We start from the raw sequence: 12,344 nt of genomic DNA, 5'->3' as shown, positions 1-12,344 counted from the left end.
GAACGATGAAAACGGGAGGACCGTGACCGAGACCTACTTCCATTTGTCCTCTGAGTTTATTCCTTCATAGGAAACAAGGGTAAAAGAAATCACATAAAAGATGGGGGAGGCTTGGGAACTCATCAATTATAATGCCAGTTTGTCATTTATTTTCATGGTTTATGGCACAAAGAAATATGATGTGCCTGAGTGGTTCATATAGGCCATTGGTCAGCATGATAGATTGATGGTCTCATATGGTTAAAATGTAATAGAAATATTTTTCAAGTGAGGAGAAAGAAAACTGTTGGGAAAAAAGTCTCTGAAACTACTCTAGAAAAAAATAATACTAATTTAAATCACTGCTTTTTCTAAAATAACTTTAAATACCCCAGAAAGACATAATTATTTTTCTCATATTCCACAATATGTTATTTGTATGGACTTCAAAAATATTAGTAAGACCTTGAGTTCAAGCAAGATGTTTTAACTATCCTGAGTTATACCACATGCAAATGTGCTTGTTTGTCTTACTGGAGTCTTTTTATCAATGCATAAGCAGATGAACTGGATTGAACTGAGAATTATTAAAGGTATAAAAGATACAAATTTTCTTTGGCTTTTTGACCATACCCAGTGGTTCTCAAAGTTTATTCCTGGCTGGCACTCAGGGATCACTCCTGATGGGGCTTGGAGGATTATTTATGATGCTGGGGAATTAGACCTGAGCTCCACAGGAACAGAGCAAGCATCCTACCCTCTGTACTACTGCTCTGGCCCCCAATAGATGCAAATTTAACTGTTTACCATGTGCTAAGGCAACTAGCCCTGAAGCTCATTTAATGTAATACTTTAATTTGAATAAACAGGAGAAAATAACACAGACTCACCATACCAAACAACATCTTCTAATTGCTTTTGATTTTGTCAAATGATATGCGCTTTCCAGTTGCAAATTTGCCTATGCTTTACAATCTCCCCCTAAACTATCCAAGTAGCCTTTCACAGGAAACCAGGTGGTCAGATGGGGAAACTAAAAAACATTTTTAGTTTACATGAAAAAACACAAGTTCAAAGCACATCTGTTCTGAACATTTCCGTCTCCGTGACCAAAAAATGGAAGTAAAAACTTGACAAGAAAAATCTGATGCCTTTCTAGTTGGTGAGTCCCTCACTCAAGATTTGGAACTTTATTTCAAGGGAAGAGAAAGTCAAAGCCCTTCTCACAAATGGTGAGAATGAAATTCAATTTGAATCTCAGACCCACTTCTTTATGAGCAGAACCTGCTGCTGCTTTGTATCTGATAGAAAGGAAAATAAAATTCTGAGAAAATTGGAGACAGTAAATTTCTATGTGTGAACATGTTACCTTCTATATCCAAAATCCAGAACTGCTCAAGAAGTTGCACTTTAGAACAATAATTTTGTTTTATATGTGTGTGTGTGTGTGTGTGTGTGAAACACCATGAGGTACAGTTTTATACTTACAAACTTTCATTCTTGGGTTTCAGTTATACAATGATCGAGTACCCATCCCTCCATCAGTACCCATTCTCTACCACCAATGATCCCAGTAGCCCTCCTACCCCACCCCCACATCCCACCTCGCCTCTGTGACAGGGCATTCCCTTTTGCTGCCTCTTTCCTTTAAGGGTGATGTGGTTTGCAATAGAGGTATTGAGTGGCCATCGTGTTCAGTCTATAGTTTACTTTCAGCACACATCTTGCATCCCAAGCGAATCCTCCAAACACCCTTTACTTGGTGTTCCCTTCTCTATCTGGGCTTCCTTTTATCCAGCATGTGCTGATGGCTTCCAAGCTGTGGAGCAGACCTCCTTTTACTTATCTCAACTATTCTTGGGTGTTCATCTTCCGTTCTGTTACTTTATATTCCACATATTAATTAGTTTAGTCTTTCTATGTCTGTCCCTCTCTTTCTGACTCATTTCACTTAGCATGGTTCTACTTTCCACGTAGAACCACTTGGATGCAAATTTTATGGCTTCTAACAACTGCATAGTATTCCACTGTATAGATGTACCAAAGTTTCTTTAGCCAATCATCTGTTCTCGGGCACTTGGTTTTTTTTCCAGATTTTGGCTATTGTGAACAGTGCAGCAATGAACATACAAGTGCAGGACAATAAATTAAGTAGATGGACTAAAATTCAAGTGGTTATTTTAGGATTCACAAAGAAAATGTAAATAAACACTTTGTCTGTAAAAAGGATGACCACAGGCCTCTGAAATAGTCTGCTGGAAATTTGCTGACTGAACTCCTGTACAGAGAAATACGGGTGAGAGCCGCTGTCATCTATGACACATCTGTGTCTCTGTGACACAGCCCTGGTGTCACACAGATGAGGCCTATACAAAGTTCAGTTGCTCAACTTCACAAAACTGCATCATTTTACCACAATTTTGGGGGTGAATTTTATGCCTGTAAAAGAACAGTTACTGGGAGATAAGATGTTTGTTCATGGGCATTTATGAGCAAATGTGCTAGTGACTGCAAGTGGGAAAGCATGGTGTCCAATAGGAGCCCTGAGGAGCATGGTCAGTTGGGACCACTTTCACCCAAGCTCAGGGGCTTTGTACTGAAGGCTCCTCAGGGCGAAGGTGACTCATATGTGCCCTTTCCTGAGTGGTAGAGGCCAGAGCTGTGAGTACATGATCTCTCAGCTCTGAGAAAGGCCACTCCCTCAGACCTCCAGGTGTTTGTCTTCTCATGGGGCTAAACTTCTTGCCACAAATTTGGGACCTAGGGGCTTTCATGATTTCTTCAGTCTTTACACCTACATCAAAATACTATAAGATAGAGGGGAAACATCCCTAAGAGCTCTTCCAAGCTCTCTGTCCTGCACTCCTTCCCTTGGAACCCAGAGGATGGCCATTTCATGGGAATACAGTTTTGTGTCACTCATCTGAGCACAGACTTCTATTGTTTTGCACAGCATGCCACTTACTCATCATGATTTTACTCTTGATTTTCCCCTTCTTGTTGAATAGTGTGGGGGAATGTGTGTGTGTGGGGGATAGTGGTCGGGAAACTGGGGACATTGGTGGTGGGAAATGTGCACTGGTGGAACAATGGATGCTGGATCATTGTATGACTAAAACTCAATTATGAACAGCTTTGTAATGGTCTATCTCACGGGTGTCCAATTAAAAAAAATTTTTAAAGTACTGAGTTCAAGGGCTGGAGCGATAGCACAGCGGGAGGGCGTTTGCCTTGCACGCAGCCAACATGGCCGACCCGAGTTCGATTCCTCCACCGCTCTCAGAGACCCCAGCAAGCTACCAAGAGTATCTCGCCCACATGGTAGAGCCTGGCAAGCTCCCCGTGACGTATTCGATATGCCAAACACAGTAACAAGTCTCACGATGGAGACGTTACTGGGCCTGCTCGAGAAAATCAATGAACAACGGGAGGACCCTGACCGTGAATGAGTTAAGCTCAATCAGCTTAATCAATGGCTGAATAAATAGCAATACCCCTGCACTTAAAAAGAATTATAAAGCGTCTACTGTTAGCATTAAGCCAAGACAAAATTATGAAAAATTTTAATATACCTTGTGATTTGTGATAATTATGCGACCACTTATTAAAGGTAACTATATCACTGGAATAGATCTATATTTAGCTCCTTTTTTGCCTTTATTGAGTTGTAGTAATTAACTTTAAAAACCGCAGAAATTTCAATATTCAATTATTACCTCTAAGAGCAGAAAATCTAGAAATATCCTTTGGTGATTTTCTCACATTTTTTCTGATCATACATCTTCACACAAAGGTAACTCATATATCTTTATCATCACATCACAAAATTTTGCTCAGTATAAAGATAAATTGCTTGAAAAATGCCAATATGAAAGCTTAAGACCTGGAGAAGTTTCTTGTTTTATGTACAAAATTCAGAGGCTACTATATTTCTTGTAGTTCTGGAATATTTAGGTGATCAAATTAAGAACAGATAGGTAAAGGTAAAGGTAAAGGCCCTCCCGTTGATCGTCGATTTGTTCGAGCGGGCCCAGTAACGTCTCCATTGGAGACTTTGTTGTTACTGTGTCTGGCATATCGAACACTCTTGGTAGCTTGCCAGGCTCTCCGAGAGGGGCAGAGGAATCGAACTCGGGTCGGCCATGTTGGCCGCTTGTAAGGCGAACGCCCTACCCGCTGTGATATCGCTCCAGCCAGATAAATAACTATATACTGAAAGTTGCTTAGATTTTACTTTACAGATCAAGTATAAGGTATATCAAAGTAAAAGTGAGGTAACACGGAGGGTAAAAAACACACGGAGGGTATGCATGTGACTGATGCATGTTCAATCCTACCACCACATATTATCCCTGAGCTTCAACAAGAATGGTCCCCAAGCACAGAGCTGTGAGTTAGTGCTGAGTAAAGAAAGCCTCAATGGCCCCAAATAAAAAACAAAATAAAACAAAAAAACAAAAAAATGTATTCATAAATATTGCCTTGTAAATATTATTATCCTACAATGTTGAGTGCACATAGACAAATCTGAAGAGAAGCCAAATTAAAATGGGGTTTACATAACTTTAGAACCATCTACAATTGATTTGGGGAATTTTGAGAATGCATAGATTATAAAAATCTGTGGTTGCTTGAGTATATCTATTTTGTTGCGAGTGCACAGAATTTTCATTAGGACAATTCCTCCTTTCATTTGGTAAAATGAGATAAGAAGGGGACGTTGTGGGTACTGACACCAACAGGCACAGTCATAGATGAGATGGACAGAAATTGCATCAAGTCTATCAGAACTGTTGGCGCTTACATCAGGAAATGTGTTAGTCATTTGTTACATTAAATATACAGTAAAAATGTTCAAAGAACTAACGTTTATATTTACTTATTGACTACACTAAATATACAGCAAAAACATTCAAAGAACTTATGTTTATATTTACTTATTGACTACATGTATTAGGGCTGGAGCGATAGCACAGCGGGTAGGGCGTTCGCCTTACAAGCGGCCAACATGGCCGACCCGAGTTCGATTCCTCCGCCCCTCTCGAGGAGCCCGGCAAGCTACCGAGAGTATTCGATATGCCAGACACAGTAACAACAAAGTCTTCAATGGAGACGTTACTGGGCCCGCTCGAGCAAATCGACGATCAACGGGAGGGCCTTTACCTTTTATTAGCCCTAGGAGAAATGAAATTTTATTTATAGTTGAATATTGACACTTTATTCTATTAAACATATACATGTGCCTTATAAATATTTATTCTCTCTAGATTAGTTAATGCAATTAAAGATAAAAATTAATGCAACTGCAGACTATAAAATTAATGCCCCAAAATCCATGGCCTTCCTAAACGCAAATAATGAGAGAAAGGAAAGTACATGAAAAAAAAATCCCGTTCACAATTGTGCTCCAGAAAATCAAATACCTCGGAATCAGTCTAACTGAAGAGGTAAAGGCACAATGAAAACTACAAAACGCTACTCCATGAAACAAAAGAGGACATGAGGAAATGGAAACATACCCCCTGCTCATGGATAGGAAAAATTAACATTGTCAAAATGGCAATACTCTCCTACCGGGAGCCAAAAGGTCAGTACACCCTGACCTGAAATTTAGGAATTAATCTCTACTTGTAAAAATGTTAAAATACATTGTGTAAGCTTCTGAGATATGCCAAAGAGATAACTGCCATGAGCCCGCCATTAGGGATCACACCTTGATTCACTGAAAATCTGCATGTTTTGTTAATTCCCCATTTTCCCTACTTCCTCATGTAATCAATTATAAAAAAAACTACCTTGGGAGAAATAAATTTGGAGCTTGATCAGAGTCTTGTCTTGCTCCCATTCTTCTGTCTCTCTCTTTTTTTTTTATCATTCATGCACCCTCTCCCAGTTATCCATGTTGACTAGTCCAGCGGGTCGGGGCACACCCCAAAGCAATATACAGATTCAGTGTGACCCCTATAAGGATACCCAAGAAATTCTTCAAAAAAAATAGATTAAATCCTCCTGAAATTCATATAGAACACAACCCCCACGAATACCTAAAGCAATCCTTGGGAAAAAGACGTGGGGAGGCATCACCCTCCCCAACCTCAAAATCTACTACAAAGCAGTAATAATTAAAACAGCATGGTACTGGAACAAAGCCAGGACTGCAGACTAATGGAACAGGGTGAAATATCTGTACACACAACCCAAAACACACACAACATCTAATCTTTGATAAGGGAGCAAGAAATGTGAAGTGGAACAAGGAAAGCCTCTTCAACAAATGATGCTGGCATAACTGGACAACCACATGCAAAAAAAAAAAAGGCTTTGACCTTGACCTAACACCATGCACAAAGTCAGATCAAAGTGGATTAAAGATCTCAAAATCAGGCCAAAATCCATACGGTACATTGAAGACAAGGTCGACAAAACCCTCTATGATATTGAGGCAAACAGTATCTTCAAAGATGATGTTCCACTGACCAACCAAGTGAAAACAGAAATAAATAAATGGGACTATCTGAAATTAAGAAGCTTCTGCACCTCAAAAAATACAGTGACCAGAATACAAAGACAATCTACAGAATGGGAAAGGATATACACCCAATACACATCTGACAAGGGTTTGATATCAAGGATAAACAAAGCACTGGTTGAACTCCACAAGAAGAAAAATATCCAACCGCATCAAAAAATGGGGTGATGAAATGAACAGAAACTTACTCAGAAAAGAAATCCGAATAGTAAAAAGGCACATGAGAAAATGCTGAACATCACTAATCATCAGGGAGATGCATATTAAAACAACAATGAGATATCATCTCACACAAAAGAGACTGATCCACATCCAGAAGAGTAAAAGGAACCAGTGTTGGGGCACGAACCTGGGGAGAAAGGGACTCTCCTTCATTGCTGGTGGGAATGTCAATTGGTTCAGCCATTTTGGAAAACAGTATGAACGATTCTCCAAAAATTAGAAATTGAGCTCCCATTTGACCTAGCAATAGCACTCCTGGGAATATATCCCAGAGAGGCAAAAAAGTACAGTAGAGCCTGATTCAAACAGGAACCTGCCCGGCAGTAGGGCCCCTTCCCGGGTCTGCACGGCTAACTAGATCCCCTGAGAATGGCCGGTTTTCACCCTTGGTCTGCGGGGGACGGGAATTGAGGCACACTGCACAAAAACAAAGCTGAACCATTCTGGGCACTCTCTCCTTATTCACCCAGGAACCCACTCAGCGAAAGGGCCCCTTCCCGGAGCCGCAGCCATTAATGTGGCCAGAGTTATTCTCCCACTACATATCCCATAGAAACCATAAGTTACCCTCTTACATGGAACTTTCACTAAGTTAGTTTAACCACCAGACACACATTAGCCAATAATTGATTAAGCCCATCTCAATTCATTCTGCAACTCAAGCAGAATAGTGAGCGTGAAGGACTAAACCAAACTGATCACAATGGTAAAGCAACGAAAAATCCCACCAAGCTTTCTTATTGAACAGCCTAGCCCAGAAGACGCCAACAGTAATGAAGTGCTAGACAACCTCTCTGACAACGAATTTAAAAGGGAGCGACTGAGGATGCCTAGGGAGCTAAAAGAAGCAATGGAAAGCAATGCCAATAAAAGACAAGAGGATTTGAAGGTAGAAATTAGGAAAATGCAAACGGAAATGTCAGACCTGAAAAATTTCGTAGGCGAATTGAAAAACTCAGTGGAAGGCCTCAGCAGCAGAGTAACAGCTGCTGAGGACAGAATCAGTGAGCTCAAAGATGAAGTCCAGAGACTCTCCAGAAAAGAGCAGAAAATGGAGAAGAGACTCACAGTTCGGGAACAGATGGCAAGAGAAGATCGTGATGAAGTCAAGAGGGGTAACATAAGAATTACTGGAGTCCCAGAGGGACAGGAGCAAAACCCTGATGAAGAAGAAACTGTCAAAGATATCATTGCTACGACGTTTCCAGAGCTGAAGAAAACATGTGGCCACATTCAGGAGGCCGGAAGGGTACCAGCTAGAAGAAATTCAAATAAAAATACCTCAAGACACATCCTGGTCAAAATGAGTGAAACATTAGATAGAGACAAAATTCTGAAAGCAGCAAGATCAAAGAAAGAAAATTCCTACAAAGGAGCATCCTTAAGATTCACAGCTGATTTGTCTGATAAAACCCTCATGGCCTGAATACAGTGGTGGGATATAAAAAACTCAATTAAATAAATGCCTCACCAAAAATACTTTACCTAGCGAGACTCTCATTCATAACAAAAGGAACAACATACAGTTTCACAGACAAAAAACAGATCAGGAACTTACAATATATTCAACACCATGGTTACAAGAACAACTAAATGGGCTACTTTAAGACAAGAGAGGCCCCTCAAATACACCAAATTTCAACAGAAAAATGGGACAAAATCCCATAACAATAATCTCTCTCAATGTCAATGGGCTAAACGCACCAATTAAAAGACACAGAGTGGCAGGGTGGATTAGAAAATTGAACCCAACATTCTTCTGCCTGCAAGAAACACATCTCAATAGTGAAAGCAAACACAGGCTCATAGTCAAAGGCTGGAAAACAATCCTACAGGCAAACAGTTCCAATAAAAAATCTGGTGTAGCCATTCTAGTATCAGACCACATTGATTTCAGACTGAAGAAGGTCATAAGAGACAGTGAAGGCCATTTCTTATTGATCAAGGGATCTGTACAACAGGAAGAACTCACAATACTAAATGTATATGCACCTAATGAGGGATCAGCAAAATACTTAAAACAACTACTCATAGACTTGGAGAAAGATATTGATAACAACACAATACTAGTGGGAGACTTCAACACTACTTTATCACCTCTGGATAGATCAACCAGACTCAAGCTTAGCAAGAACATACTTCATCTGAGAAAAACAATGGAAGAAAGGGACTTAGTCGATATATACAGGACACTTCATCCTCAAAAAGCTGAATAAACTTTCTTCTCAACCGTACATGGAACATTCTCCAAGATAGACCACATTCTGAGCCACAAAACATACCTCCATAAAATTAAGCAGATAGAGATTGTATCAACAAACTTCTCAGACCATAATGCGCTGAAATTAAGAGTAAATAACACACAAGAACAGAAAACTAAATCAAACACCTGGAAACTAAACAGTAAACTATTGGACAATGAGTGGCTTAGAAAGGAAATCAAAGAGGAAATCAAAAGATTCCTGGAAACGAATGAAAAAGGGGACACGAGTTCCCAAAACTTATGGGACACAGCAAAAGCTGTGTTAAGAGGAAAGTTTATAGCTTTACACTCATCCCTCAGGGAGGAGGAGTGAGCCCACATAAACAACCTAACCTCACAGCTTAAGAGCTTGGAGAAAGACCAACAAAAGGAGCCCAACCCGAAAAGAAGGAAGGAAATAATAAAATTCAGAGCAGAGAATAACGAGATGGAAACCCAAAAAGCAATCCGAAAGATCAATGAAACCGAGAGCTGGTTCTTTGAGAAAATAAACAAGATCGATAAGCCTCTAGCAAAACTCACAAAGAAAGGGAGAGAGAAAACCCTAATAAACTGAATCAGAAATGAAAAGGGTATCATCACAACAGAAACTACAGAAATTCAAAGGATCCTTAAGGAGTACTTTGAAAAGCTTTATGCCACCGAACATGAAAACCTCAAGGAAATGGATAAATTACCTGATTCTTATAGACTCCCAAGGCTGAACCAAGAAGACCTGAAATACCTGAACAGACCTATCACCATCAAGGAAATTGACATGGTAATGAAAAGTCTCCCTACGCACAGAAGTCCTGGCCCAGATGAACTCACTAGTGAATTCTTCCAAATCTTTCAAGAGGACTTACTCTGAGTCCTCTTTAAGCTTTTCCATGAAATTTAAATATCAAAAACACTTCTGAACAGTTTCTATGAAGCAAATATCAATCTGATACCAAAAGCAGACAGAGATACCACAAAGAAAGAGCATTACAGGCCAATATCCCAGATGCAAAGATCCTCAACAGAGTATTAGCAAATAGAATCCAACGACTTATCAAAAAGATCATACACCATGAACAAGTAGGATTCATCCCAGGGATGTAAGGATGTGTAACATCCGCAAATCGATCAACATAATCCATCATATCAACAAAAGAAAAGATGAAAAGCATATGATCATATTAATAGATGCAGAGAAAGCATTTCACAAGATCCAGCACCAGTTTATGATGAAAACCCTTGCCAAAATAGATATAGAGTGGATTTTTCTCAATATAGCTAAAGCCATCTACCACAAGCCTACAGAAAGCATCATCCTCAATGGGGAAAAACTGAGAGCCTTCCCTCTAAGATCAAGGATGAGACAAAGATGCTCACTCTCTCCACTGCTGTTCAATATAGTACTGGAAGTACTTGTAATAGCAGTTAGGCAGGAAAAAGATACTAAGGGCATTCAGGTAGGAAAGGAAGAAATCAAGCTCTCACTAGTTGCAGATGATATGATACTATACTTAGAGAACCCTATAACCTCTACCAAGAAACTCCTAGAAACAATAGACTTGTATAGTAGAGTTGCAGACTATAAAATCAATACCCAAAAGTCCATGACTTTCCTATATGAAAATAGTGAGAGAGAAGAAAGTGACATGAAAAAAACAATCCTGTTCACAACTGTGCCAAAGAAAATCAAGAAAATAGGAATCATCTTAACTAAGGAACTAAAGGACCTGTACTAAGAAAACTACAAAAGTCTACTTCAGGAAACAAAAGAGCATGCAAGGAAATGGAAAGGTATCCCCTGCTCATGGATCAGGAGAATTAACATGGTCAAAATGCCAATACTCCCCAAAGCACTGTACAAATTCAATGAGATCCCTATAAGGACACCCATGACATTCTTCAAACAAATGGAGCAAACACTCCTGAAATTCATATGGAACAATAATCATCCATGAATAGCTAAAGCAATTTTTGGGAAAAAGAAAATTGGAGGAATCAACCTCACCAACTTCAAACTCTATTATAAAGCAGTAATAATTATAACAGCATGGTACTGGAACAAAGGCAGAGATTCAGACCAATGGAACAGAACTGAATATACTGACATCTCCCCTGAAGCATATGATCATCTAATCTTTGATAAAGGAACAAGAAATGTGAAGTGGAGTAAAGAAGGCCTCTTTAACAAATTTTGCTTGCAAAACTGGATGGCTACATGCAAAAAACTGGGCTCAGATCTCTGCCTAACACCATGTATAAAAGTAAGATCAAAATGGATTAAAGACCTCAACATTAGACCGTAATCCATAAGGCACATTGAAGACAAAGTTGGCAAAACCCTCCATGACATTGAAGCTAATTGTATCTTCAAAGATGTCACACCATTGGCCGAGCAAGTAAAAACAGATAGACAAATGGGACTTTCTTAAACTAAGAAGCTTCTACAGCTCAAAAGAATCAAGGATCAAAATAGAAAGACAGTCTACATAATGGGAAAGGATATTCGCCCAATCCGCATCTGACAAGGGGTTGATATAAAGGATATATAAAGCACTGATTGAACTCCACAAGAAGAAAACATCCAACCCCATCACAAAATGGGGTGATGAAATGAACAGAAACTTTCTCAAAGAAGAAATCTGAACGGCTAAAAGGCACATGAGAAAGTGCTCTACATCATTATTCATCAGGGAGATGCAGATCAAAACCACAATGAGATATCATCTCACACCACAGACACTGGCCCACATGCAAAAGAACAAAAGCAACCGGTGCTGGCTCAGATCTCGTGAGAAAGGGACCCTCCTTCACTGCTGGTGGGAATGCCGACTGGTTCAGCCCTTTTGGAAAACAGTATGGACGATTCTCAAAAAACTAGAAATTGAGCTCCCATTTGACCCAGCAATACCACTCCTGGGAATATATCCCAGAGAGGCAAAAAAATATAGTGGAAATGACATCTAAACTTGTTTGTTCATTGTAGCACTCTTTACAATATCCAGAATCTGGAAAAACCTGAGTGCCCGAGAACAGATGACCAGTTAAAGAAACTTTGGTACATCTACAAAATGGAGTACTCTGTAGCTGTTAGAAAAGATGAAGTCATGAAATTTACATACAAGTGGTACTACATGGAAAGTATCATGCTAAGCGAAATGAGTCAGAAAGAGAGAGACAGACATAGAAATACTGCATTCTTTTGGGGAACATAAAGTAACATAATAGGAGACTAACACTCAAGAATAGCTGAGATAAGTACCAGGAGGTTTACTCCATGGCTTGGAGGCCAGCCACACATGCTTTGGGAAAGGGCAGCTCAGATAGAGAAAGGAGCACCAAATAAAGCGTGTTGGGAGGATCCTCCCTGGATGG

At 39.7% G+C, this 12,344-nt stretch overlaps 1 pseudogene; it reads right to left on the bottom strand.

Moving 5' to 3' along the window:
- The window catches only part of LOC130034949 (contactin-associated protein-like 3), a 158,780-nt pseudogene that overhangs the window by 52,948 nt on the left and 93,488 nt on the right, over positions 1 to 12,344 (bottom strand).

Source organism: Sorex fumeus, unplaced genomic scaffold (genome assembly GCF_029834395.1).
Source record: "Sorex fumeus unplaced genomic scaffold, SorFum_2.1 ptg000063l, whole genome shotgun sequence".
NCBI classification, from domain to species: domain Eukaryota; kingdom Metazoa; phylum Chordata; class Mammalia; order Eulipotyphla; family Soricidae; genus Sorex; species Sorex fumeus.
The sequence above is the reverse complement of the archived record's forward strand: the minus strand, read 5'-3'. Positions and strand labels throughout refer to the sequence as shown.